A 27,070-nucleotide genomic window follows, 5' to 3' on the forward strand; every position below is an offset into this window, starting at 1 on the left:
CCACAAGACTTCTCAGGAGGAGACTTTGTATACAGTGTAATTGCTCCAGAAATCATGCGATTGATTATGGCCATTTACTATGTTCAGTTCAGGAGGAAATATAGAAATAGTTATGCTGGTTTTTACTTAGGAGACGTGCTTCTTATGATAAGCAATAGAACCATATTTGTTGTTGCAAAACCAGTACTGATTAATATTGGATCCTGACTTTGCCTCCTGAGAATAGAAGAGCTCCTTCTGTCCGTGGAAGGCTTCTGACTCAGTAGAGGAATGGGGGAGACATAACTTTCAGAACTCTTAGAATAGGGAGGTGCAAGATAACTTGCATCAGTTTCCTTCTATCTCCCTACAGCACCCTATGTCCTTCAATGTCTGATCTGGGGATTGGGAACCCCCTGAAACAATGTGGTATCTGGCATGGGGGTTTGCCCACTAGTGGAAATGACTTTTTATTGGTGAGAATGTCCCAAGTGGAACTGGGGATAGCATATTCTGGATCCAATCCATTATGTTTGCTTTCTGCTAGAGAATGTGTTTATTGTTGTTGTTACATTAAGTGGGTACTTAGCAATGAAAAATAGTAGGCTATATATTATACAGTAACTGTAGGTCTAGTGCCATATTGTGATAAATAATTATATATATATATATATATATATATATATGCAGGTTTTGGTGTCCTCGGGTGTCTTCCCGTGTAAAAGTTGGGGTGTCTAGGCGACGTTTCGACGAGGTCTCACTCGTCATCTTCAGGCTGGTGCTTTCGGCTTCTTGTTACTGGAACAGAGCAGGATCTCAGTGTTTGAGTTCCTATAAATACTGTTGAGGAGGTGTGGTGTATAGCCTCCAATGTTCTGGGCAGAGAGGAGGTTCCCAGGCTAGTGTGCCTTTTCTTCTTTTGTTCCTTAATTACTTGAGGGATATCTTGAGTGATTTCTTGAGTGATTTCCTGAATCCCACTTAGGTGGGTCATTAGGTGTGGATTAGTTGCTAAAGCCTTCGTGTCTTGAACTCTTGAACTTTGTGAAGAGTTTTTCTGAGAAGATGGCTGTACTGCACTTGGTTGTGCTCTGGCTTGGCTTCGTGTATAGGGGCGAGCTGTGGTTTTGTGGCCTGTGCCAGCCAGATCTGTGTAGGGATTGCAGGGGGGTGCAGCATCCGGAGGTGCCACCCTGGTTTGGCTACTGGATGGTGTCTGTAATTTATCTGTGGAGAGGGTCTGGGTTTGGGTCTGGTGTGGTTGATTGGTGATGGCGTTCTGTGTGCCTCTGGATCTGGTGTCAGATTTTGTGGGGAGGGCTAATTTCCAGATGTCTGGCAAGCGGGATGTGTCGTCACGCTTGTTCATGTTGTGAGGGTGTTTCTCTATCTCGATGGCTTCCATGATTATTCTCTTGTGGTGATGTTCCATGTTAAAGAGCAATTTGGAATCTGCAAAATTAATTTCGTGTCCTGTTTCTTTCATGTGTTGGAAAAGAGAGGAAGTTTTTTCTTCTTTTTTGACGGCATTCTTGTGTTCTGCGATCCGTGCATTTATTCGTCTGTTTGTTTGTCCAATGTACGTGGCTGGGCAGACTTTGCAGGGTATTTCATAGACCCCTTGGTTTTCCAACTGAATTTTATCCTTGGGGTTTCTGAGGATATTGGCTATTTTTTGGTTGGTGCAAAAGGCTGTTTTGATATTGTGTTTATGGAGGATTTTGCTAATTTTATCTGTAGTGCCCTTGATATAAGGAAGGAGGGCTATGCCATTGTTTTCTTCTGTGTCGACACATCCCGCTTGCCAGACATCTGGAAATTAGCCCTCCCCACAAAATCTGACACCAGATCCAGAGGCACACAGAACGCCATCACCAATCAACCACACCAGACCCAAACCCAGACCCTCTCCACAGATAAATTACAGACACCATCCAGTAGCCAAACCAGGGTGGCACCTCCGGATGCTGCACCCCCCTGCAATCCCTACACAGATCTGGCTGGCACAGGCCACAAAACCACAGCTCGCCCCTATACACGAAGCCAAGCCAGAGCACAACCAAGTGCAGTACAGCCATCTTCTCAGAAAAACTCTTCACAAAGTTCAAGAGTTCAAGACACGAAGGCTTTAGCAACTAATCCACACCTAATGACCCACCTAAGTGGGATTCAGGAAATCACTCAAGAAATCACTCAAGATATCCCTCAAGTAATTAAGGAACAAAAGAAGAAAAGGCACACTAGCCTGGGAACCTCCTCTCTGCCCAGAACATTGGAGGCTATACACCACACCTCCTCAACAGTATTTATAGGAACTCAAACACTGAGATCCTGCTCTGTTCCAGTAACAAGAAGCCGAAAGCACCAGCCTGAAGATGACGAGTGAGACCTCGTCGAAACGTCGCCTAGACACCCCAACTTTTACACGGGAAGACACCCGAGGACACCAAAACCTGCATTCCTGTACCCGTGAAAATCTACGAAAGCATATATATATATATATATATATATATATATGAAACACCTCTGTGGGGACTTGTTGTATTTCAAACACATGCAAGTATTTTTTCTGTCTTAGAGTTTTCCCATTAATTAAAAGTTGCATTAATTTGTTGGAGCTTATTGATATTATGCAACGAAGGAATAACTCTACTATATGTTAAGACAGTAAAGTTAATAGTTTGCATTCAGTCACTTACAACAAATAATCCACTAGAGGTCAGTGCAGAGTGCTGGAATTGAGCTTCTACCTACGCTGAATACTTTAACCAGTCTTACTAAAACTGAATGTTTCTTTATGCCAGTATTAATGGTAAAACCTTAGAATACCATACTCATGTTAGAACAGATTAGTACGAATAAAGCAATGCATGCTTTGTAGGACAGACTTGGAATTAAAATTCCAATAACTATATCATATGTTTCAAAAGGGGCAGCACCAAACAAAAGAAAGCCAGAAGTGTGTGTGTGTGTGTGTGTGTGAGAGAGAGAGAGAGAGAGAGAGAGAGAATTGTACTATGTAAAGCAATATACACAAAATGTTTTTGTGGAAATTCACTTTATTGCTTCTTAAAGGAAATATCTTTCAAAGCATAAGATATCATTTTACCATTTTATTATATTGTTCTTCGTATCCATTTGGTAGCATTTTTAAAGAAACTTTCTCACAATGAATGTCCATCATGACTTAGGAATGGAAGGGAGGTGGAGAGGCCGTGCTCCACTAGGTTGTGTGGTCCAGTACATCAAAGTTTCCCACCCCCAGCTATTTCCTAGATTGCCCTGTAGCATCTACAGTAGTGGCTGCTGCCCATTGGGGCTGTTTGGGCAGAAGGCAGAGGTGAGATGCGTACCTGAACAATGATCTGCTCGGCAAGGTCTCCCTCTCTACCCATCCATCTGGAAGCAGTTCTGAATGTGTGTGTGTGTGTGTGTGTGTGTGTGGACTGAAAACTGTGCTAGGTCATATTACTATGCGGTGGCCTGGCAGGACACAGCTTCCATTGCTTCCCATATTGGCCTAGAGAAGCACCTTAGAATGTGAGTAGCAAAGCCCTGGGCATGTTGGTGGAGAGGGAGAATGGTCTAATATGCTGGTAGAGTGGAAGGAGCTGGATCATGCAGAGAGGAGGGTTGTGTGTGCATGCACTGATTTATGGGGTGGGAGGAGAGGGAAAGGAGCAGGGCATTATAATGGCGTATGAGTTTTATTAATAGATTTATATCCTGCCTTTCAGGACAAGTGTCCTCACATGGCGGTATAAAAGCAGTTGTAAAATATATAAAAACAATTTAATGAGTAATTAAATATGCCTTACGTGGCAGAGTTAAATATGTTTAATTCCTCCTTGAAAGATGTGACCTAGACTCAATGCTGGTCTTAAATATTTTTAGATTAATAATACCAAAATGGCTTCCCTCCAGTGAGATGGAGGCTGGAAGCAACAGAATAGTCTGATTTTGGAATCTGCTGCTTGAATCAATAGTTTTATATGGCTTCATGGATATATATCAGGGTAACTTCCTACAGTTCTTCCACCATGCCTTATCCCCTTAATCCAAAACCCTCAACCATGTATAATGCTTAAACTTTGTTCTTAACATCTTATGATTCAACCTTTGTTCTGTTCTTGGTTGCAAGTTCTAATTCGAGGTTCTGATCTCATTATATTACCCATTTTTTCATTTAAAAAAACTGAATTCAGATCCTGATGCTATGTAATAGTGGCAAGCCTGAACCAATCTTTCCCTAATATATGCAGGTTCCCATTTCTTCCCACTACACACCAGTCTTGGCCTGTGAGACTTGGGCTGCCCCCTTGCTGACCAGTGCCTTTCAGAGAATCATAAACAATTTTGGACATTAATTATATGTGATTAAATAATTTGTCATGGACACTTCTGCTTTTTCCTGTCCATTATCATAAGTCAAAGGTAGAAGCAGGATATCAAACAGCCTCCTGTGGAATGTGAAAGGTGTCCTCAAGAGATGCTGTCAGTTCAAAAGTTTTAAAAAGCTATGAAAGTCACATAATTCATGAGACTAGTGCTGCAACCATCCTGACATGGAGCTATAGTTCTTAAATCAGCTTTCCCCCAAACTGCTGCCCTCAGATGTTTTGGACTACAACTTCCATCATGCCTGACCATTGGAGATTTTGGTTAGAGCTGAAGGGAACTGGCATGCAAAACATTTGGAAGGTACCTCGTTGTGGAAAACTGGTAAATGTAACTATATAAAGCTATCTGGGCTTCCTGGTGTAGTAATTATTTATAGTGACTGGAAACAATTATTCAGGGTTTCAGGGAGGAGTCTCTTCCAGCAGTGGCGTTGCGTGGGTTGTCAGCACCCGGGGCAAGGCAAGTAATTTGCGCCCCCTAACCCGTGGCAAGGCAAGTAATTTCCGCCCCCCGCTGCACTGTCCCTCCCCCAGATAGTCCCTCGCTCTCTCTCCGCACCGCACCGCATGCCTGGCACCCCCCCCCCCACAGTGGGCGGCGACCCGGCGGCTCGGATCGGATTTGCACAGCCAGCACTGCAGTGAGAGAGAGTGAGTGAGCCAGGTAGGGGCAGAGAGCTGCGAGCGCGCCCCCCCAGATGTTGCGCCCTGTGCGGCCGGCCCCCCCTGCACCCCCCACGCTACGCCACTGTCTTCCAGCCTTACTCAGAGATGCCTGAGGCCATCTGCATGCAAAACTTGTGTTCTTACCACAAAGCTGTAGTCCCTTCCCTTGTGTCATCACTCAGTAGGGACTGACTGTAGGGTGGAATCTACACACATATAAAAAAATGTTCTGAAAATGCTTTTTTAAAAAGCTTTTTTAAAAAAATACATTGAATTTTCCATAAGGCTCACCATTGCCATCTAGTGTCACATTGTATATTGCACTTAAAATACACCTAAAACATTTTATTTGCAGCTGTGTAGCTGAGGAGGTTAGGTCCAAGAATCTGCAAGAGCTTAGATATTGTAAGGTGCAAGCTATGGATCTGTGGCTACATTTCGCTGGGCGATAGCTTCTGAAAAATGGTATCTGGGGCAACTGTCTTTGAGGGCAGCATGTATTTTGACTATTACTTGCTGAAGATTATCAGATTACTCTAACATGTTGCACATTGTTCCAGTGCATTTGGGTAGAAGAATATTGAACTTTTGTTTCCTATTGCAGGATGGGCAATCGCCCACCCTGAGCTGTTGTCTCTCTTCACCTGTCACAGGTTTGCCTCTTGATTAATGATTCACAGATCCTGAAGTAGAAAAAAGTGGGAGCAAGTGGCTTCCCTCTTTACATTTCTGCCTTTTGCTCTTGCCCTAGAATGCAATAGGCCAACTATTTGTGTTGCTTCAATGAATTTTGTTTACAAGCCAAATTACATAAACATCTGGTCTCTTCTATAACATATGGAGCATCAAAAGCCTTAACATTTGCAGATAAAAATAATAGACGGACTTCAGCCAAATACTATATTTTAGAGACCCGTCATTCTCACTGTTCTGTTGGCACAACACCAGAAGGTTGAGGACCTGGGACGCAGTCAGCCTAGACTTTATTCTGAAGTTTATCACTGAAGTCCAGTGATTGTATCCACATTCCCTAGGCTTTTGGTGCCCCTTAAAAGTGAGCTGGGGAACAGCCACTTTTTTGACAGATATTCCACTATGAATAGGCCTTTAAGATACAATTTCAAATACCTGTCACCATTTACACCCATTTCCAGGCCCAGAAATGTCATAAGTGGAGATGCTGCCATTGTCCTGGTTGAACTTGGTTGAAGTTCATTGTCCTATGAACTTGTCTCACCCACAATGCAGAGCTGATGACTGAAGGCTTTCTTCTTCTTTTCACTGAACTGAAGGACAAGTCAACACATCCTCCACCCCACCACCATTCCATGTACAAAAGCTGCTTAAACTGGCAGCTGACTCTTCAACGCGAGCAACAGAACATCATCCTCCACTGCACCTGAAGGCTAGTTTAGGAGATGTAGAGAGGGTGCATGACATACAGAGATCTGTTCTCCAACACTTGTTTGCAGTACTCACTCTGTCTAATGACTGAGCCAGCCCTGATTATGTCTTGAGTGCCATTTTGCCAAGAAGTTATTCTCCAGCTTACAGTGGGAAGTGAGGTTCTGCAGGTATGTGGTCAATGTTCAGGTTGACCACACTGCTTTGTAAAAGCTGTACACAAAAATCCTTTAATATTATAGCCTTACTCTCCATGAAGTTCTGATTGATTGGTATGAACTGAGCAAGTTCATTGGTATGACCTGAGCAAGTTGTCTTCAAGGGTATCTTCCCTCTATTCCAATCAGTTCTTCCACAGTTTGCTGCAAATGTTTTCTGCAGGTGTTGTCCTGTTTCATACTTAAAACTCACTCTTGTTCCCATGTGTGTTTTCAAGCAATTCTTGGGTAAGGATGGTCCTAGGAATAACAATTCCTGTGACAAATTGTGGGGTGGGCAATACAACAAGGTCCATGCATGTATCAGTGTTTTGAACTGGGAGGCAACTCTCTGAAACTGATGAGTTTTTCTTTAATGAGTGCACACTGAGAAAACTCGAAAAGTATTAAACAGATTCTTAATAAAGTCAAGGAGAATCTAGTTATCTCTGGTTCTCAGTTGGGAACACTTTGATGTATTGAGGTTCAAGAGTCCTACCCACAAAGCGGCATTCAGAAATTGTACAAAACAGTTGCTTAGCCTGTTTGCTCATCACACTTATCCAATGCTATATACTGTGCTGTATCACAGGGAACCAATAGCACATGTTCCTCCACCATCTTGTATTGAACCATTGGACTACACATAAAAATTAAATGAATTCCTTATTTTGGGAGACTCTGCAGATGCTATTGTCTATGGAGTTTATACTGTATAACATGGAGCTGAAAATCATGCTCATTACCCTGTGAATGTTTTCCCACTATTTTTCACTTCAGCTTTACAGTAACACGTCTTTCAGTTTAATAGTCAGTAGGCTTACCTTCAAAAACCTATATGACTTTTTAATAATAAAAACCTAACTAGTCATTTGAATTATTCTCATTTATGCTGGAGCAGGTGGTATCTGCACCTGCTTGAAAGCATTTCAAAAACTCAGAGGCTGAATCTTGGCGCCAAAGTCTTCAACCCAAAGGTATTCATTTTCCATTTGAAAATCATACTGTAATGTACATAAGATAGTCAAGGCTGCAGTTAGAGGAGTTGGTCCAGCTGTCTGATTTATGAGGCTCACTCCTGCATACTCTATCCTGGAAAATCAACTCTCACATTTGCATTGCAACAAGAGAGGTTTTCTAAGACACAGTATGTGGTGAAGAGCACTACATATTGGCAGGCAAAATTGATCCTTTGCAAGTCAAGAGCTGCAGAATGGCTTAATTTCCAAAGCAGTACCTATGGGCCTTTGGACTAAGGACCATATGTGCTATGGGAGCTGGTGGATTTGTATGCTTAAATCGGAATTGTACTTCTGAAACAGGGGCCAAGAGCTCTCTGTAACATTAATTCCCAAACGGTTTAGATTGCAGGAGTCTTGCGGGTTACTTGCCAGGCTGTCAGGCTTATAAATTTGTAACATTTAAACTGGGATTATTTCTGATACTTGATTTAACTTGGATTTATGAAGAGAGCATAGGATCAAGAGGCTTAAGATCCAGTGTGCTCTAGTGGATAGTTAAAATTGGATCAGAGTTCAAATCACCAAGCTCACTGAATGGCTTGACCAAAACTATCTTTCAGCTTCAGGTCCCCATAAAGCTCCAGAAGAGAATTAACCACACATTCTTGGAACATGCCCAGGCCCAGGAACTCATCTCTGCCAGCAGAAATGGCTTCGTTTCTTTAAAAAGAGGGTGGAACTAAAACAAGAAATAGTTTGTGTTTGTATTGTGTACAACATCTTCACTCTTTGGCATTCCCCTAAAAGTTCTGGAACATTTTTGTAGGGCCAGTATTGGGAAAGCTGTCAGATCTTGAGGGACATGCTTAATGGAAGCTGCCTGTTTTCAGGAAGAGGGTGTCCTCAATGCTCCCCCAAAATGTTGTTTTCATCCAAAGTTGGCATTGTCTGAAGGGCAATTTTCAGTGTGATGAAGAACTCCTACCCACTCAAATTCAGCTGTGTCATATGTTTAAATAGTGAAGATTATTATATAGATGCTTATAAGAATTGATAAACTAGATCTCTGAAAAATGCAGACACGTCCTGTGTGTGTCATTACAGCATTTTCATATGGCTAGGTAAGGGGTCACTGAAATTAATGCTATTTCAAGGGAGGAATTAATTAGCATCACCAGCATGATCCAGTTAGGTGCTGCATGTGCATTGGAAGCAAGCTACCATATGCACACACTTTTCAAAATGGAGATTTGGGCACATATGCAAGCACTGTGCTGTCCTGTCCTCAGCAGGAACACACAGCAAGGCAACAGGGTCTTGCGACCTTATATAGTTCCAGGTGATCAACTTGGTTTCAGAAAAAGCTGCAGGTAAACTGAAGCCTCATGTCCATATTACTTACCATAAGCTGCCCTGTCACATCACTGAGGAGTGTGACTTCTTAAAGGGACAGCCTTCTGGCCTGAGGGGGAGCACTTCTTTCCCCTGTGGCTTATCTAGTGTGCTCCTTACACCACTGGGCAAGCATTTTGGAGCAGGAAACACTTGGCTCCCCAGGTGAACCAGGCTCGAGGGGAGAAGTTTGTGAGAGTCCTGGTTTGGAGTCCATAGGTCCATGGCCATCGGCCTCAATTTCAGAACTGGGTACCTGGTTTTGTTCATCCAACAATGTAGTAGCCTCAGATGTCGCTACTTATCTTCCTCCATCTCTGAACATTGGCTGTTGCTTGAGTCAGGATCTTGACATGTGTCTGTGATTCCCCAACCTGGTCTAGCACTGTTGCTTTGTAAGTATTGTCCACTGAGAAAACTTAGAGTCATGCTGCACACCTGTTCAGGGGAGGATCAAGAGGCTGAATTAACCAACTGGGTCTTTGCCAGATAGCTTATTGGCAGGATTATATCTTCTTTTACTGGACTCTGAATGTGCAGCCTTGGCCACTGCAATGCACTTTGTTGAATCATTGCCTAGAAATAGGATATAGCTGTGTAAGACTGCAGTGTCAGAAACCAGTGTTGTATATCTTAAGCTTGAAAATGTACTATGAACAGTTATAGTTTCAGTAATCTGCATGAACTGGGTTAACACAACAAAAGAACGCGTACACTTTTTATAGAACTTCCTGTACAAGTATGTAATTTTTTAAAAATTATAACTGGCAAATTCCCATTCCTTTGTCTGCAGCTCATTTCAGTGTTCCTTCCTTCCAATAGTACCATAAAGAGAATTTGTGCATACATATTTGTAGTTGTGTCATGTCAATCCCATCTCCAGATATGAAAACAAGATGTCCTATTGAAGCTCTGCTCATTTTGTTAAATTGCTGTGTCCTACCCCTCTCAAATAACTAAATCATCTCTGTATGGTGGGAGGAAATGAAGCATGTATTATATTACTTAAACAGGAAAAGAAAACTGTAGTGGCTATCATGAACAAATAAACGTTTAATTACAGGGGAAAGAGGTTGGGGTGGAATCAATGCTTTTGTGTTGATTTTTTTACCCTTTTCCTAAACTGTATGGGCATAATTTTGTAGTTCTATCTGCACCTGTGGCCTTTGGACCTAATGTTTATGACAGATGGACTGGACTATATTAGAAGAATTTATTGCAGAATCCTTCTGTAGATAGCTGTGCCATGATAGACATTGGATGTGGTGCATGGGTGTATTTATTAGTGCAGTCTTCCTCTCCACTTTATGTGTTTCCTTTGAGTCTGATGGGGTTTGGTATGTATGAGTACAGTACAATGGTATAAACTCATTTTTCTCTTATCTGTTATGGAATCTTTTCTTGCCACACCCTATAAATGAGGGTGGGAGAGGAAGGCAGAACATAACACTGAGGCAACCCTATGCCATTCTAGCAACAAGGAGAAAACAGAGATACAGGCAACATTCTTGGCAACACTGCCATGACACACCTTCATGATCACACTTGCTGATGATGCCCATATGTTAGACTTACATCAAAGGCACTAGTCAATGTAAAGTGGTGGCTGAATAACTCCATGATATTATCCACTTCAGACAGCAACAAATAGAAATAGCCAAAAGTTACAGGATTCATGACAGACAGGAGTTTGAATCTGATGGCAGCCCAAATGCTGCACACCATGGCTCTTCTGCAGGGAAAAGTTAGGGCAACAGAGGGAATTAAAAAATACTTTCCCTTCTCATGATTAGTCAGCTCCATAATTCAGTAGCAGGAAATTTCCACAGAACTTCCATAGGCAGCAGGGAGGGAATCCCAGTAAAAGGCTTGAGTCCTCCTGTACAGAGAATCCCCCCACTGGTACTGTATGCAACACATCTGCATTAATGTCCATATGAGGGAACAAACCAATTTTTTTGTAAGGCAGAATAGAATGCTTGATCTTAAAAAAAAAGTACACAAATAAGATGGCCATTCTCAAGCAAGAATAAAAGAGATTCTGACAAACATCAGGAAGGTGTTCAACAGTAGAACAGGCTTCCTCAGAAGGTGGTAGACTCTCCTTCATTGGAGGCTTATAAACAGAGGATGGATAGCCATCTGCCATGGATTCTGAGATTCCAGCATTGCAGGGCATTGGACTAGATGATCCCTTGCAACTCTGCAATTCTATGAGATTCATGTTGATGTGCAGTTCTGTCACTGTGCTTGGCTTCCTAGATCTAAGTTCTAGCATAGATGATATGCCTTCAAAACTTTTGATTTTTTTAAAAAAATAACTTGGATGTTGCTTAAATGTTCCTTATATCTCATATGCTGGCCTCCTCAAAATATCTTTCAATTAACACTGTCTTCAGAAAGGATGTTCTTGGAGACAGTCATTACGTATATGACCAATATGGAGCATATTCAAGCTTTTCATAACAATATATTCCATACCTAATTGGAGCATAAGTATTGGCTTTTGTATCCTGCACTTTGGTGTAATTCCCCACTCCCAAACAGCTTATTTCAGTTTCTTGACATCTCAACTATCTGTGGTTCCTATTTCCAATCCTATACACACTTTCCTAGGAATCATTCCCATTTAGTTTCACAGGAATTACTACTTGAGCCTGCATGTGTAAGGTTGCATTATAAGCTTCACAATGCTGATACAGTCCTGCAAATATATTGAAACATTTTGAACAAGGAAAGCTTTTGTCAAATGGTTGGGACCATCATTATTTGCCCTGTTGTTAGTATTTAATGTAAGACGCACTCTGATATTCCCCATGCAGAACATTTATTTCATAATGGATATTTGTGTGGAAAATTGCTATGGATGCTAATATACTATTGAGCTCAAATCATTGCATAAAAAGGAATTGACTTAGAATAACTTGTTTTCAACTAATGTGTTGGACTAGATTGGTAGGGTTGCATCCAACTAGTCATACACAGAGTAAGCCAATTAACGTAATGGACCTAAGCTAGTCATGTCATCTCAGTTCAGTGGGTCTACTTTGGGTAGAACTTGCATTGGGTGCAACCTATGGCCTTTTCCAGTCAGCTGAAGCTTCCCGTCATACTGTTATTTTATTACTTTCTCTAGTAAAGCATAGCATGAGATTAAACTGTTCTTGAAATAAGGCACTGCTTTGGAATTTCTGACTGCAAATCTATATTTTAAAAACTAGGACAGTTCTGGATGATGATTGTTGAGTATCTTGATCGTCTTTTTTACTATATTGCGTTTAAAGGTTATATTTAATGTTAAGAATAGCAGTGAAACAAGCATGCTACTTTCTTGCATTGTACAAAGATTTTAGAAGGATGGAAGAAGAATTTTGGCCATGGAAGTGTTGTTGTTGATGATGATAATGATAATGGATTCATGCGGTGGCAACCCATATTATGAAATATGTAGTTGAGAAGAAAAACTTACCAAACAATTGGAACACTTTATTGGCTGATTGTAAAGTTCACACAAAATTTACAGGTCTATGCCTATTATCAATGCATTACAAGATCGTAGGTGTAAAAAGAATTGTGAACCTGGGCATTTTACAAGCATGATTCACATTTTACTGGGTGTGTTTTCACATTATTCGGGTACATGTTGATCTTTTATGTCACTGACTGGTATAAATTACTCATCCTTTTTAATGAAATGTCAGTTCAGTATTTTGTTTGAGACAAAGCAACAAAAAGTATGTGGTGGAAGAACAGAATGTATTATTTATTTCTCTCTTTGAAAGAAAACACGCACATGAACTGCTTCCACTTCTGCTTTGAATTGTTTACCTTATTGTGAGGGATGGGGAAGAAATCTGATTCAGTTCACATTTAAAGTTGAATCTGTCAAATTCATACTTTTTGAAACAATATGAGAACTGAAACACAACTATCCTTCAACATTCACATTTATCCAAATTTTGTGATTTGATTAGCCAGCTGAACAGGGTTTACAAAAAAGTATATATTACGGGAAGGTGTGAATAATATGATGTTCATAGAATCATAGAATTGTAGAGTTGGAAGGGACTATGAGGGTAATCTAGTCCAACCCCCTTCAATATCTTTTGCTCAGCATGGCACTTGAAAAATGAAATAAATCAAATGAATGGGTCTGCCAGAAATAAAATACCCTTCCTTAGTTGCAAAGCTATCAGTCCTGGGTTTTCTGGTTCAGTGTTGGCAGCATTCTAGAAAAGTAATAGCTGAGGACAAAAATAAAGGCAATCTGAAGTATTTTAGAGTAACATTAGATGTTTGTTAAGGTAGTGTTCCCCATTCCTGTTTTCTGTATGCTCATTGATAGGGTGCACTGTTTCTAAGATACAGATTCTTCAAACCATAGATATTCCAACTCCAAACCAATAATCCAAAAATGTCATGGATGCCTCCCTCTTTGCTTGATTAATTCTAAAATGATAAATGCTGAAATGGATTCCAATGGAATCAGTTTAAGTGACTGAAACAAAACTCTTCATAACTTGTTTTTAAGTGTATTTCCAGAGAACTTCAGTTTCATATATTTATAATAAACTGGAGTTCTATAGTTCAAGAGTTCTCTCATTAAACAGCTGAATACTGTCCCCTTTGCACGTGCATCGCGGAAGAGGAAAAGAAATAAAAACCTTGGGGTATATCTGCAATTTCTTGAGTGCAAGCCAAAGATTTCCCTGGATTTTGGCCCGTGTATTTTCATTGGGGTGCCAAGCTATGATCCCAAGCCCACCTTGTTGGAGGTACGGTGTCAATTAAATAAATAGAGCTTGCTTCTAAGGAAAGGAAATGATTGTTAGTTATTTTTTAACAACATAGGAGTGTGAATCTGTGCTTTTGTCTTATATGAGTTCACTTATTTTATTGCCCCCCCCCTTTGGCTCTGTTTTCTTTTATTGCCTTTTTATTTTCCCCCTCCCTTTCCAGCATCCCATTTTGATTTTTTTTATAAAAAAAATGTAAGTCACACTGATCAGAGACAAACAAGCGGCTGTGCTGTAAAATAAATAGCCTTGAAATTCTACAAAGTAAATCAATTCCCTTCAAGATTAAGCTGAAATGTTTGCTTGAGCTTCATGTCTCAACATCTCAGCACTTAACCAGATGACAGCGGAGTTTTTGCCAGCAAAACATATCTTTACTAAACCAGGGCCATCTCTCAATAAGACGAGAGCAAAATGCTGCCCTCTGCCATCAAAACATGCCTCTAGCCCTATTTATTTATGAGAAGCTTTGTACTGGATACAAACTGATATGTATGTTATCCAGCTTTATGCAAGACATCACATGGTATTAGTAATCTGATATAGGGTTTTAAAAGAATAGCAGCACTGCCAGTTTTAAGTGCCAGCAGTTTTCCTCCCTTGCTATAAGATGTAAGACTAGGAAATACTCTAACCTTCATGGATAGCTCTGCCTTCAAAGATAATTCCAACGTGTGTATTCTGGGCTAGGCTTTCATACTGTTGACATGCTTGAAGCTAAAACATATTTCAGGTTTTTTAAAAGTACACTTTGCAGAAGGAGGCAAATAATTACCAATCAAATATCTGATTATTATTTATTGAATTAATTTATATCCCACTCACCCCCTCCCCCACCCAAAGATCCCAGGGTAGCAAACAGAAACAAAGAAAAAATCATTCTGAAACAGTCTTAAAAAAACAAAGCAATTACTGTTTTTAGATGTTTTCAATTGTGAGGGTTTTTAAATATCCTAAAAGCAGTTAGGTTGCCAGAAGCAGTATTCTTCAGCCACCAAATGCCTGGGTAAATGGGAATGTTTTCTAATTCCTCCAGAAGACAATAATAATGGACCCCCCCCCCCCAATTAGGGAGGGCCTGGCCATTTACATTCATGGCTGCCCAGAACTGGCAACTAAGAGTGAAGATCTGCAACAGCTGCCCACCCAAAGGAAGGGGTAAGTACCCATTCCGCAACCAGGGAACCACCACTGAAAAGACCTTGTCGTGTATCAGCATGTGATCAATTATGTGGGGCTGGGCTTACCTGAACCCTCTCCCTCCAATATTTTATTTAAGTTAGCATACCTGACTTTTAGCCTCTCAATTATATAAGACGATCAGCATATGGTTTTGCATGGCTATAGGAAACAGTATCTTCATTATTCTTTTGGTCACATGGTTATAAAAGTTTTTGTTTCAGACGGTACATAACAAGCAGTATATCCACCTCTGCCACTGCTGTTACTGCCGTCAACCTCCCAATGTTTTCCTTCCCATTTGAGCCAGCAAGACACTCTACCAGTCTCTTCTCTTCAAGACACCTCAAAGTAGGAGAAAAATAAAGCCAGGCAGCAGATCCCAGGCTCAGAAGGGACAGACTGCCCAGTTGGTGTGCAGAGGAATGCAGTCTTAATAGCTTTAGGATAACATCAAAAGTTCTGACAATTTAAATTGATTTTGTGCTTCATTATTAATAACTATGTAGCTATTATACAGCTATTAATGATGATAACGCCATTATAATTATGGTTATTATAATAAAAAGGGAAGTTATTTGACTGGTTAAAGCAGAAACATTATTTTATCATCTACATAAAACGGCCATTTCCCGCCTCTTCCTCCTGCAGATACTTGACATGCTACTTTCTCTTCCTCTATAGAAGATCTTTGTATAAAAAAAGTCAATGTGTCTGAAAGTCTCCTTGAACTGGTGTGACTTGCCATCACTTCCCCTATTTAGCTGGATGGTTAAAGGGGAGGAGTCACATTTCTGTTTCCTTGGTTATATGTGTGCTTTCTTCCTATGTGTTGTGATAGTCGTTCAGCTTTGTCACTGGATTATGGGATAGCACTTCTTCATTTCTTTTCTTTTTGCTAAAATAGGAAAACTAGGAAACAGAGACAGTAGCAGTAGCCAAGCACTGGAAATAAAAGCACAGTATATAATTCAAATATATAAATGGCCAGAGCAAATATGAGAAAAAGCAAACATGAGGAAATAAAATGAAGTACTCAAATGATAGATTTTATTTAAGGAGCTGGACTCCATTTATAAACTTCTGGGCCTAAGGGTCATATTCAGTGTAGTAAAAAGCATATCCTTGCATGGGCATAAAAATTTTCACCTTCATTGCAGGACCTTCTCTCCTCTCTTCTGCCGCTGTGCATCCCCTAAATCTGTTCTGGGGGTTCCCTCAATCCTCTAGAGTAGAATGGGGAGTGGCAAGGGGCACAAGTGTGTAGGGAAGAGAGGCAAAATCAAAATCCCATTGTGCAAGCAGATGTCAATTGACATCTGTTTGCACAATTATTAGTTGAATACAGCACCATGTATGTAAAGATGTACTTTGAGATACTGCAGTCATCTGATTTCACCATATGCTAAGTGAGAAAATGATAGAGATGGGTGGGTCTGTTTGTTTCCCTCATTATTTCTGTAGGTCTTTGCCACTGATTCCATAGTAATCATTCCATTGATTCAACATTAATCTGCATTTTTTAAAAAAATCCTTTCAAATTCCATATTTAAATGTATCTTTTAATATTTTAATGGATATTTTCTTTCAAAATGCATATTTAAATGTATGTTTTGATCCTTTTACAAGAACTGTGTTGCAACTTTCTGAGAAATGGAAAACTCTTTGGATAGATAAGTTCTAGAATTGGTCCGAGAGAAAATTTGCAAACATCACATTCCCCAAGCATCTCTGCAAAATCAATTTTTTAAAAGTAAAGAAAGCAGGTGCAGAATAGCAAAGGGAAATGCAACACCACCTAAACAACAATAAGCTGCAAACTTTTATATCTAGGAGAAAGTGAGTTGAGCTCTCTCAATAAAAGAACTGTAGCCAACATTAGTCATCCAACATTACCTTATTTACTCAAATCTAATGCTCACCTTTTTTTGGCCAGATTATGCTGCGAAAATTAAGGTGTGCATTAGATTCGATGGCACATTTACATTCACCAGCAAATACTTTTTTGGGGTTTCAAGGTTCTGAAAATTGAGGTGTGCATTAGATTCGACAGCACATTAGACTCAAGTAAAGATGGTAGTTAGACTCACTGAGATGAGTTGGCATTATTAACTTAGGTCCACTAATTTCAGTGGTTCTACAATGAGTAATGCTTAGTTGAATACAACTCCAAATGTTTGAGCTCACAGATCTGACTGCAAGTAGGACCCGCGTGTTCTCTCATTTCGTAATATTTCTAGGAGGGTGCAGGTATGTCTACAGAATCTGCACATATGTATCAAGTGTGCTGGCTGTTAATTTAAGGCCAACATTCTTAAGATCAAGGTGTGAGGCAGGAATCTTTGCCTGCTGAAATGGGCAGGCTGCAGCCCAGTGCAAATGGAAGCTCTATAAAACTGGATTGGTCCCTATCTATCAGATCTTGGGAGAATTTTATAATCAACCTTTAACGACATGAATGTCTATGGTTAGTACAGTCAAGGACATCTTTCCCAGGTTTGTGAATAAAAGATATTATCACCTCACATAAAGGTGGAAGGAGAGATGAGGTACACGAACCTGAACTGCACATCTGGGACTAGTTTAAGGCACAGTGCTTTGTAAAATCCGATAGTAAAACCAGACTTCCCTGAAGCTTTATTTGGCAGTTTAGAAATAACCTTCTTTATTTCTGCATATAATAGATCCATGCCTTGTATGTATCTCAAGGCCTAGTTTAGGCACTGAGGCTCAATTGGTTGAGAACATTTTAAAATTCTTACAGAAACTTTTACTTTAGATTAATATGGGTGGTGATATGCAGTTAACATCAATGTAAACCAAAGGAAATGGCTCTGTGGTATTTCCCCTACTGCCTATTACATTCAGAAAATATATTAACAGCCTTCTTGAGCTCATCTGTTTTTCCCCCAACCCAAATATTTTTGTTCTACATTATATCCCTTTGCTAATATAGTGTGCATGCATGTGTGTAGCATTTATCAAATCTGTAAGCGGTGTGCAACATAAAAACAATAAACCATATCATTAACGTAAAAATACAACATAAAGCCAGTAAAACACTCATATAAAAGCATGTAAAACCAAACAAAAACAAGAATTTAGGGAACTGAGACAAATGAAAACAAGGTTCAACCTTATGGGCTAGGGCAGTGGTGGTGAACCTATGGCACACATGCCAGAGAGGGCACTCAGAGCCATCTCGGTGGATACATGCGCCGTCACCCTAGTAGGGCCATAGCTTCTGTGCCGGGGGTGGGGGAGGAGGAGAGATGGACCTGCACCATCAGGGCCTGGCAAGCAAGTGAGGGGCTGAGCAGGCATTGGCTTTTTATGCGCCAGGGCCTCCCCCCAGTCTCTTTTTCCTACTAAGGAGGAAACCGCCTTGAGTTCAGCAGGGCTTAACTCCCAGGTCAGTAAGCATATAAAGACGGCAACCTAAGAAGGAGCTGCTGGGTTTACATGTTTGCTGGGCTTTCCCGTGGAAGCCAACATACAAATTCATTCCGTGGAGGCTGTGATCAAACAGCAGCCAAAGAAATGGCAAAATATGACGACAACAACAACAACAACAACAACAACAACAACAACAACAACAAATGTTTACTCCGCCCATCTGGCTGGGTTTATTTATATTTATTTGTATGTGCACACGCAGACAATCATTATTATCTCATATTAAAAATTGGGAGAGGGTGGCTCTTAGTACAGCCCTTCAGTGTACACAAGTGGCCAGAATTGGAACCTTCTGGGAAAAAAATGTATTTCCAAGGTTGGATGGCTCATAACACCACTTTGTTTTGGAGTAATACCAGTGCTTTTTTCCTGTGGGGACACAGGGGGATGCAAACCCTTAAACATTTTGTGAATTTAACGGGAGAATAAATTCACTGTATTTATTTTTCCCCGGTGGTGATTTTCTTGAGTCAAAATGAGAGTACCCCTAAACATTTTTTTAAAAGAAAAAAAGCACTGAGTTATACCATAAAATTATATATCAATGGAAAGATAATTTAATGAAGAATGTAATGCAATAACTTTTATGAAGGATTATTTATTACAACAGCAGTCATAAAGAAGAAATGTGAAACACACAGGAAAAAATGAGATACTGTATATAGGTTAAATTGCCATGTTGGTACTTTGCGATAAATACGTGGGTTTTGAGTTGCAGTTTGGGCACTTGATCTCTAAAAGGTTTGCCATCACTGGGCTAGGGGAAGCCTGTTCAAAAATATGTCTTTAAAAGGCATCTGAAGCAACTAAAATCTGCAGCTATGTGCAACTATATGTGTTGCACCTTAGTATTAAAGATAAAAAAATTCATGAAAATTAGCAAGATTTTTGGGAGGTTACATTCTGCCTTTTTATTACTCTCTGTCTGCACTAACACTCCTTGTGGATACAGAAGTTTTTCTCCCTCTCGAACTCATGGACATCCAATGAAGTGAATGGTGGAAGATTCAGGACAGATAAAAGAAAGTCCTCTTCAAACAGTGCATAGTTAAACAATGGACCTCCCTCCTACATGAGGCAGTGATGTCCAACAGACGGATTAAAAGAGGATTGGACAACTTGATGGAGAATAAGGCTATTGATGGCTACTTGCCATGATGGCTATGTTGTGCCTTCATGATCAGAGGCAGCAATGCTTCTGATGAATACCAGGTGCTGGAAACTACACACTGCCCTGGTAGTTGGCCCCATTGAACCCAGTGGCAATTACCATACCATTAGCTAAGTATTTCAGGGATTTTATTTGGGGGGGGGGTGGTAGAGTAAGATACATTGTAAAATTCAGAAATACAGTGGCACTTCGGGTTACAGACGCTTCGGGTTACAGATGCTTCAGGTTACAGACTCCGCTAACCCAGAAATTGTACCACAGGTTAAGAACTTTGCTTCAGGATGAGAACAGAAATCGTGTGGTGGCAGCTGGAGGCCCCATTAGCTAAAGTGGTACCTCAGGTTAAGAATAGTTTCAGGTTAAGAACGGACCTCCAGAACGAATTACGTTCTTAACCCGAGGTACTACTGTATGTTCATGATGGAAACGTTTGACCTGTACTAAACATTAGGGATAAACAGCATGTGAAAGAGTTAAGCTAAATTTATAATCTACAAGTGTAACATATTGAGTCTTGCAGGATAGTATTCAGCCTCTTTACTTACGTACTTCAGTGCTGTAATATACCAATATATTTGAAATGGACAAGAGGACCACATATGTTAGGTAAATGCAAAGAACAAATGCAAAATAAACTTGCTCTTCTGATTTCACAAGAAATGTTTGGGAACATTAAGCATATTATTAAACAGGAATGTTTTACAAAGGCTGTAGCCATCTTTTAGGGGGACCCCCCCCCAATAATTTCACTATAAGCAGTTTCACCACAGCCATCAGTGTAAAGTGCATATTGAAATCCATTCAGACACTTTCAAGTGCTATTATTATTCAAAGTAAATGGAGTTTTCTTGTAGCCACGAGACCCTAACAGTATTTTGGTGTGGAAATAGTATTCTGTGAATAATATTAGAACAAAAGTTCATGGTGGTAGACCGTTCTGTGAAGAGTTGATATGCATTAGGTTACGGGAAGTTAATGTCAGGAAAACATTACAGATGAGGTTTCATACACTTGCACAGTGCCATTGCCCATATCCAAATAGCAGCTCCTTACGATTACACATAATGATATACCATCATTATGTGCAAGCCATTTTTGTGTGGAATTTCTACCTGTTGTTCACACGGTGTGTTTTTTAAACAGAGCATCGAACTCCTGAAGCTTTTCGGTGTTTGCCCCTGATGTATTTCAGACCCAATAATGTTTCAGACCTAAGGACATCACCCCTCTGATGCAGGAGGGAATGCACAGCCATCATGGCTAGTAACCATTGATAGTGTTGTCATTCAGGAATTTGGCTACCCCCTGCCCAATAAAGCTATCCAAGTTGATGCCCACCATTTTAGCTTGCAGCAGCAAATTGCACTATTTCACTATGTGATGTGTGAAGAAGTACTGTACAGTGGCGTAGCATGGAGGGACACAGGGGTGGTTGCCCCGGTGCAAAATTGTTAGGGGCACAAAATTTCAACACCCAGTGCTGCCTCAATACAGCTGTGCTCTTCTGTTGTGGGGCTCCATTGAAAACGGCTTCTGCATGCGAATCAGGAAGTGACTTCTCCAGACAGTGCAGTGACTCTGTCTTATCTCTCTGAGTACTATGACTTGGGTGATGCAGACAGCATTAGGCAGCTGAATGTGCATGCGTACTCCACATACAAAAATGACAAACTGAACATCACTTTATCCACCCCTTTTTTACCCAACCTGAAGGCATAGCTTAGCTCTAAATAATAATAGTAAAGTTCTTACAAGCACTACAGTGGAGAGTCCAAAAATTGCTGATGTCACGATAAAGGAAGACGTTAAACTGTTCCTTGTTCTGTTTTTTAGTTCTGCAGCTGCTTCTGCCCCGGCTGGTGTGAGTGACAGGGCTTCAGATATGGTGGTAGCTCTACCACTGCTCCCCAAGTCAATGAAGAAGTGCTTTTCCCTCAGCACTATCACATGTGCTTTAATATTATGCCTAGGATGATGGAGAAGTAGTCTGATATACATAACAGCAGGGCACAGTTTCTAGATTGTGTCAAGTCCTAACACCTCTCTCTCTCTCTCTCTCTCTCTCTCTCTCTCTTATAACAAATTAAGAAGGGGCCTTCCAGACATGCCATGCAATTTGCATTGGTAGGTAGGTACACAGCTTTCAAAATGGTGCTGTCAGCGCTGGCTACTTCAGACGCTGCAGTTAGCAAGCTACACAATGGCAGACCCAAGATTAGAAATGAGCTTTCCACAGAGCAAGAGCCTGTGTCTGAAATCCTAAAACAATTATCTGCAATCACCACCAATAAATTCAGTTGCTTTGGGATACATTGTTTCCTCTGGGAGTGTGCAGTTTCAGCATGATGGCTTAGATTTCTTCGCTGCCTTTCTAAAATTGAATATTCTTTCAAAGCCTTTTAGCCCATTAGTTTAGCCAGGGCTCAAAGTTAGAAACAAACCTGAGCATTTGGGTGTCATTTATCCACTCTGAGCGTCTGTGTTCATATCTGAAAAGCTTGTTTAGCCTTCCATTTGATAACAGTAACATTTGTGACCGAAGATTGGCTATATATTCCCTGGTATGTTTGTTACATTACATAATTTCTCAGACAGCAAAAAGTTGATCATGTAATTCAGGGTGAAACCCAATTTCTGCCCTATCCATATTGTGCATTAATTAGAAGTCAGTCAAGAAAAATCAGTTTAATTCTGGCATCTTTCAGAAAGAATTCCTACATAAAACTTGGCTGTAGACGTGTGTGTGTGTGTGTGATATAGCAATCATGACAATGCCAAAATCTGCCTTGCATCTAATAAGGCCATCTTTGTTACAAGGTTCCACCACCCACACTATCTAGCTTACAGAAAATGCTAATTTTGTTTGCCAGCTGTAGTTTATTCCTAGCACATGTTACTAAGATTTGTTTTCCTTGACTTTTAATTTAAGGTTTTATTGTACAGTGGGCTGCTGCTAGAGTTTGTGTTGCTGACTATTGTATATTATTAAATTGGGTTTATTTAAAGTGGCGGTTTTATTGGCATTTGAAATGTATGCTTTAATGTTTCTTGTTGATAAAATTGTATATATGTTACTGACCTAAGCCTCCTTGGGAAAGCTACAGTCTTAGACAGTGGCTTAGAGGTATAGGAAATAAAATATATACATACTAAGAAACAACAAACCTGTAATTGTGTAATAGCCTAATTTTCAGAATAGAAAGCCTTACAGTTAGGAGGGTTTGTTTTCCACTCAAGTACTGATACACATGTTTGGAATACAACAGCTGACCCTTCATGATGTGATTAAGGATGTTGCCCTTCATTTTCATTTCAAACAGAATGCATGGGTTTTCTTGGTCCCATTGTAAAAGCCGAAAAACAATTATTTTATGCATGACTGATGATAGTGATGGAGACTCTGTAGGGGACACAGCAGGACACTCCAGAATGCTCAGTGCTTCAAAGCAGCACATGCAAATGTCAACATGTGTAAATTTGGTTTAAGTTTATTTTATATTATATTTTTGAATTTTGAGCATAAGCATTGTAATTGAAAATCATAAAAACTTGTTCAACAATGTTTTTGAAAATGGCTTCTTTTTTAAAAAAAAGATGGTCTGCTGTTCCCATAACTAACCTTTTTTATCTTTTTTAAAAGCAACAACAACATATCAGTTGTTCAAAGTTAATTGAGTTTGACTAGTCAGTCCATTTATTGGCAAGATTCTGCAACCTTTTGCAGAAATGACTCTTGCAATAATATGTACTATATGATGATTGTGCCCAAGTACTTGATATATCTATAATCTACTCCTCATGAGAAAAACAAAATAAATATACTTGTTTGCACTGAAATATGGTGCAATGAAAGATTTGACTCAATAAAATTTAATCATCAACTTTTCTTCATATAGAGATTGATTTTTCCAGGATATTTTAGGACTGACCTGTTTTATTTAAATGGAATGTTCTATAGCGTTTGAATATTAGAACGTACTACTGTTTTATTAATAATTGTTTGATCAGCTTTGTATTGTCTTTAAGTCCTTCACAATGCATGTTATTTTGAACCCCATTTACTTTTTCTTCTTCTTCTTCCAATTTATTATGTACCTTTCATCCTAAGGTCCTGGGGTGAGTTACAAAACAACATTAGTATTCAAACACAATATTATACAATATTGAAAACAGTGTAAAACAGCTAAAATTACTAAAGATATATCATTATTAATTTGGATAACACCTATAAGTAGACAACGGGGAACAGGTGATGCTCAGAGGCTTGTAACCTAAAACACAACAAGAAGGATGGAATGAAAGTTGATCATTAAAAGAGAAAAAGGAGTAGCACAAAGGAAGATCAATTTGAGGAAGCCTGAGGAAAATAATAAATCTTTGTAAGCCATTTGAATAAGCAGAAAGTTGTCAGGAGTAGGAAGACAATTTGAAAGGTAATGACTAATAGAGAGAGTTGAAGGAAGTATATGTGGGGTACTCTTATGCTTTTAAATTGCATTTATACTCTACCTTCTGCAATGAGCCACACATAGTTTGGTACACCCACATTATGCTCATAAGAACCCTTTGAGCTTAGTCCAGTTGAGAGATGGTAACTCAGCCAAAGTCCCCATGCTGCACTCAGACAGCACTTTATTCCATTTTCCTGTTGGTTGCTTCCTTATCTTAGTACTTCTGTGTTTTATGTGATCTTTCACAGGACATAAAAAACTTTTTCAGTAAATCTAGTGGAAATGTAGGGATTATTTCCATGTTAATTTTTTCAAGAAAAACATTCATTTGCAACCCTGTTAAACTGGAAAATTGAGTGAGTTTTGCATTCTGAAATTGCATTCTAAAATTTAGAGTGGTACCCTGGCCAATAGTTCTTTCCTGCTGTTTAGAATTTAGTATAACATGACTGTATATTGCTCAAAATGCCACAGTTCCGTAACATATCAGTAACTGCATTGTGAGAGGAATGTTAGAACTTGGGACAGAAACATGAGCATCATAACCATTGAAACTAATGCAATAAATCCCACATCTGAATGTAGCTTCAATGAGGGTCAGGGCAGAGCGAGGATTTGAATCTGGGTCTCTTGAGTCCTATCCTGACACCTTCACTACATACCATATTATGATAACAAGGTGGAGCAAGTGATTTTAAAATAAGAAAATTTAGTATTTTACGCAGTGCGTGAAAGGCAGAGGATATATTTGCACAAGACTGGTGATAATTTGTGATGTGCCTTGATATAAGAACTACCTTATCAACATGAAGTAGGGAAGTCATCTGACACTAGAAAGTTTCAGTTAAGACAGTTGATGCTAGTTTAGAAAGCTTATAGTGCCTTTGTTCCCATTTTTGTGTGTGTGTTAGAATGAGAGCTGTATTTAGCTTTTCTGGGGACCTGTAAGCCAATTCTGAAGTCCCTTGTAAGTGCTGAGTAGAGCTTAGTGCCCAAGGTGGTCCATTAGGCTATGACAGAAACTTGTCACACAATCCTCATAAGTTGTTTTGAAGTACTATACTTCATGCAGAATGACCTTGCTGTTACTGCTGCCACTATTGCAACCTTGCAGAGCAATGAAAGTTTCCTGTCACCATTTTCATCTATATAGACAAGCCCTGGGTGTGCTATCCCCACAACCCAGTTACATACAAGTATTAGCATTTATTTTTGTCCTGTGGATTTAATAAATTGACTTGAATCCAAATACTTTGACTTAACTGGGTTGCAGTTTGGGGCTGTAAATCACTCTCTTTCCTCGCCTCATGAATTACATCCCTTTATTATGCCAGCTGCTGCAACATCTATCTTCTCTTCTGCTTCCTTCTCTGTTTAACATCAGTATTCTAGCAGATTCTGCTCCAAAACAGAAGGTCAGTCAAAGACCATATTGTATGCATTTAGGTGAAAGTAGTGGACCCAGTTATATCAGTATTGAGGCCATCTGTAGAGAGACTACTATGCCCATAGTGAGTATGTTGCTCATTTTTAACCTGGGCTAGAACTTTGCAGGATGCATGGGCAGTTTGCAGCATGAGCACAGATCTCAATTTTGTACAGTAGCCTGTGGCCTATTTTTAGAAATGGGGCAGATTGCCTCAAGCAGGCTCAAAATTTTTCTTTAAATAAATCTTACTATTTTCCTAGAAACTAAGAAAATAGTTGGCTGTGTTCCAAGCCTAGTTTTGAGCCAAATCAGAGCCTATTGCGTGTCTGATGATGTCACTAGGACTGTAATGAAGTCTAAAACCTTTGGTTATAGAGTGGTATATAAATTCAATTATTATTATTATTAATATTAATATTAATAATAATAATAATAAAGCTCATTCAGCTTCCAAAAGCCCTATCTCCAACACACCTATCTGCCCACCACCCTCCATTCTCCAGCATATTTCCCTTGTTGCAGGGCAGCACAATGTAGGAAAACAGGACATTCTCTTTCTCTCCCCTCCCTTCCCTCCCTGGCACTAGTGTGTGGTAAGTGGCTATAACTGTGCACTAGGTAGCAGGAATCCCGAGAGATGTAGTTTTCCCAGGGCTACTGATAGATATCTTTATTTTTTCCAACACTTCTGGCACCAGGTCACCACTGTCACAGCATACCAGGCATTGGGGGGTGGGGGGTGGGGGAGAGACTGCATTCCTTTCATTTGATGCCCTGCCTCTGCCAGAGCAGCAAGCCAAGTATGTGCATGAGGGAGAGAAGGGATTTGGAGTTGAGCATATAGGTATGAAAGAGGAGGGAAGATTTAAGTTCTTCTCCAGCTCAGATTTCAATCCAACCTTGAGAAGAACTGATCTTAACCCTTTCCCTCATATTTGACTGATATCACTACTTGTTTTAGGAGGGTGGCATGACTGTGCCTCTGATGAAACTCTCACACAAGTCATTATGTGTGAGAACCTCTCACACAAGACATTTGTAAAAATTGTCAGTTTTCACTGGCTGTATATATTTTGATGGATAAGATTAGTAAAGTTCAGAGGTTGGGTTTTTTTTTTTTTTGAACAATCCGACAAAAATGTGAGGTGTTTTTTAAATGTACTGCTTAACATCTCTTAAATGTTCAAAGGAAGCTTCTGGAAGGTTAGCAAATTTTCTCTGAAAATGAACAATTGCAGATGATTGCAAATGACTGAAGTGGGAAAGCATTAAGTGAATTTATTAACAAATTTCAATTGCAAGGTGGTGCTGGTGTGGGCTATATGTGAATCATGATGACATATTTCATGAAACTGTAGTGTTGGAAGGAACCCAAAGGGTCAACTATCTATCCAATTTATATTTGAGTCTGATGAGGTGTACAGAGTAACACTTTTATCTCAGCACTGAAAGCTGTCAATTTATCATCATCATTCATCATTATACCATTTGGGGGGGGGGTCTTAGGGCCCTCGAATTTACAGGACCGCCTCTCCTGGTATGCCCCACAGAGGACCTTAAGGTCCATGAATAACCATAGTTTAGAGAT

The 27,070-nt window shown here is 39.9% G+C and overlaps 1 protein-coding gene and 1 long non-coding RNA gene across 9 annotated transcripts in view; both read left to right on the forward strand.

Annotated features, from left to right (window-relative positions):
- ST18 (ST18 C2H2C-type zinc finger transcription factor) overlaps positions 1-27,070 on the forward strand; it is a 185,699-nt gene that overhangs the window by 2,039 nt on the left and 156,590 nt on the right. The window lies entirely within an intron of this gene.
- LOC310682603 lies at positions 7,026-10,380 on the forward strand. The gene is made up of 2 exons (XR_014514044.1): positions 7,026-7,623; positions 8,229-10,380. It is a non-coding gene; the product is annotated as an uncharacterized lncRNA (long non-coding RNA).

The sequence above is a fragment of the Podarcis tiliguerta genome, assembly GCF_965153285.1.
Source record: "Podarcis tiliguerta genome assembly, chromosome: 7".
Classification (NCBI taxonomy): domain Eukaryota; kingdom Metazoa; phylum Chordata; class Lepidosauria; order Squamata; family Lacertidae; genus Podarcis; species Podarcis tiliguerta.